Consider the following 3,468-nt stretch of genomic DNA (forward strand, 5'->3'; position numbering starts at 1 on the left):
AAATAAGTAAATAAATAACTTCAAAAAATAATGTATGAATCAAAGGAAAATTATACTCCAGAACTGGGAGAATAAATGTAAGGCATAGCAGGAAATGTTAACTGCTTGCAAAAGTAGCAGGCCACTGTTTCCCAGGGCACTTATGAATTTAAATATTTTTCTGTTACAGGTCACTGCAAAGGTTTGACAGAGAAGGCAGACGTCATGTCAGAGTTGGCAATTTCATCATGGCATTGCTCTAATCGGTCTCATTTCCACACACTTCTTTTTAATTCCTCACCTCCTACTTCTTCCATTGTGTTTAATTTTTCTAGTTTTGGTGTAAAGCTATCTTTCTGATTGTGTTCCCCACACATTTTCAGCATCTCAGAAATGACAGTGTTATCATCACAATTATTATCAACAGTTATTGGCAGTAACAGTGAGCTGGAATGAATAGCATGCATACATTGTCTATCTGGAGGAAGCTGAAAAATTGCCTCTGACACGATCCAGCAAAATCAGATTTTAACATCCAATTTCTTATCCAGACAGATGAATGGATAATATAATGCAAGTTGATGTTAATCAGGCTGATAACAAGAGACACTTCCCTATCCAAGCAACAGTTTTTGTTAGAGATAGCTTCTTTTGGGCTGAGATGGATGCTTAGCAGTATGAAATAATCTTTACAGGAGGAGTCTCTACTCAAGAAATATTTTATCAGCAATAAAATTGATCCTGCTGATACTGAAATGAGATTCTCAAAACACATCAAAACATAAAGTATATGACCAAAGATAGACCTGTACATCATATGCATTATGGTCTGTCTGCCTTATGTTTCAAGCAATTCCCAGGAGCTACAGCTTCATAAATTTAAAATAAGATATGTCGGTGAGTGCATTGCCATATGCCACTTGTCATATATCCTAAAATGCAACAGGTGAGATTCTTCCTGTCCCCGCTTTACTTGTTACTGAAAAATCACTTCATCTTCCCATGCCTCATGTTCCTCATATTAAAATAGGCCTATTCATGTTGACTTCCTCATTCACTGCTTTGAAAGAGCTAATGGTACTTCTTATTTGCCTTCTCTTGGGTATACGTATGCTACTAGAGAAACTCTGTTCTTTTACCTTCCATGTAGGTCTGAATATGGCATTGATAAAATAATTTAAATATATGCTTCTGGTTCCCAGAAAACAGATAATTTAGGAAAGTCCTACGCTAGCTTGTTTGTTTAGAATAGAGGTCTATATTGACATAGGAATGACAGATCCTCCAGGTAACTTCTGGAGAAACATACATCCTTTAATCAAGAAAATAATGTTATAGTAGAAAAGTTTAATTATTTAGGTTGTTGTTGAGGGAGGGGTGGGGGGGGTTGTTGTTTGTGGTAGGGTTTTTTTTATACTTCCCACATGGGAGACTTTCACTCAAGGCTATGTCTGAGAACTATTTCAAACTTCAATATTAGGGTGTGTTTTTGTGGTTATCTTGTGTAGATTCAAGCTCTTGCTGTAGCCTGAAGGGGCTGTCCTATCTATCCTCTGCCCCTGGTTTTGCAGCATTAGTCCTTCCATCATCTGCTCTGGAAGTTTCTGTACCTTTAAAAATTGCAGGTTTTAAGCCATATAGGAAATCTGAAAATTATGTGTAGTCTGTCAGACAACAGAATATATATATGTTCTTTACGGAGGTGGATAATGCAAAACTGTATTAATACGTATACTTAGTTCAGACAGAAAAAGATATGAAAACATTTAACACAAATTTCTGCATGAAATTTTTTTCATGCAGAAAAAAAATCTGCATGAAAGTTCCCCGAAAAATCAGACCAAATCAAGGCAAAGCGGAAAAAAAAAATGTTAAATCAAAAAATAAATACTTTTCAGTAAAAAAAAAATACTGATCAGTATTATGCAACTGAAGAACAAAAAGGAATAAATTAATAATGGTACAGTTAACGAAAGCTAAATATTTTAATTTGAAAATTCAGTTAAATATCCACATTAATCTGCTCTGTAACAGTTTAATAAAGTCAACATGAATTTGTGACTAGGTTAGTTCAGAGTTTAGCATCCAAGACTGTGCTATGCTGACTTTAAAGGCGCTTTTAATTCTTTTCATGCATTTTCCACTTAAATTCTCCCCTGAATTAGTTAAGGTTGTGAGTGTGAGTGTTAAAACACAGAGAAATTAATGTTGGGAATGTGAAAAAAAACACCAGCAATATAGGTTGAGACTTGTCAGTGTCTTTTGGCATTATCTGGTGATGAGCAAAAGGAAATATTTTCACTCCAAAGGAAAAGTGCTATTGTACCAGAGATGTAGTTTGCTTAAATGCTCTCTGAAAAGAAAATATAGGAAGTTCACTATCTAGGCCACAATACTCAGCCTGCTACCATGTTTTTTCTGAGTCCTTTAGCATTCCCACCTGGTAACCTCATCACTCGGCCTGAAGGGATGGAGCTGGTGAGCAGCTCTCCTTGAGAAAGGCTTTATGCCAGTATCCACACCGAAGCAAGAGCTGGCAACAGATTTATGCCAGCAGGAATGTCTTACCTGCAATTCAGCTATCTCATCATCATCAGTGACTCCCTCCTCCTTCATCTGTGACACAAATATGCAAAAAAAACTTCATATAGCCTCTTATTTTGTAGCCATATCACATTGTAAGGTAATACTGATTCTTCAGAACATATGAATTTAATTTTCATTCATTTTGCAAAATGACATGTACATTGATCAATTTTGTTCAATTAAGAGCACTAATATAGAGTTAACAATCACAAAAAATTGTTAGAAATTTGATCAAGTGACAATTTTTGTCTTGTTTTGCCACCTAAATGAGACACAAACAGTTGTACCATTTAAACCATGTAAACATTAATAAAATCTATGTGGAAAGGCAGAGGTCCAGAGCAGAATCACATTATTGTTATTGTTATTACTGTTTTTACATATATTTTACACTATTAACTTTTTTGAGCATCTCCCTCTCAGTGGACACCTTACAGGCTCTGATCCTTTTTGTCCATGAGACCTGAGCAGTTTACAGAAGGGCTCTCTTACCCCATTACTTTAATTGTTCTCAGAATATCAAACTATGAATAATATCAACATTTTATCAGAATAAATACATACATCTAACTTTTCCACGATTAAAGTATTTACTATTAGTTCATCATACTCTCCTTTGTTATTCCCTGTTCATTTTTTCTAGGTGAAGCTCTTTTTTGCTCTTGGAAAAAATATCGATTCCATTGTTCCCAAAGGGTAACAGTGAGTGGTTTAAGATGTGTTCTCTAAGGTAGATCAAATCAAACCGCAAGGTCTTGCTTCTGGGACACAGCAGCCCCACTGTCAATACAAGCTGGGGGACAAAAGAATTGAGCACAGCCCTGCCGAAAAGGACTTGTGGGTACTGGTGGATGGGAAGCTGGACATGAGCCAGCAGTGTGCCCTCACAGCCCAGAAAGCCAA

This window comes from Numida meleagris, chromosome 2 (genome assembly GCF_002078875.1).
Source record: "Numida meleagris isolate 19003 breed g44 Domestic line chromosome 2, NumMel1.0, whole genome shotgun sequence".
NCBI lineage: Eukaryota > Metazoa > Chordata > Aves > Galliformes > Numididae > Numida > Numida meleagris.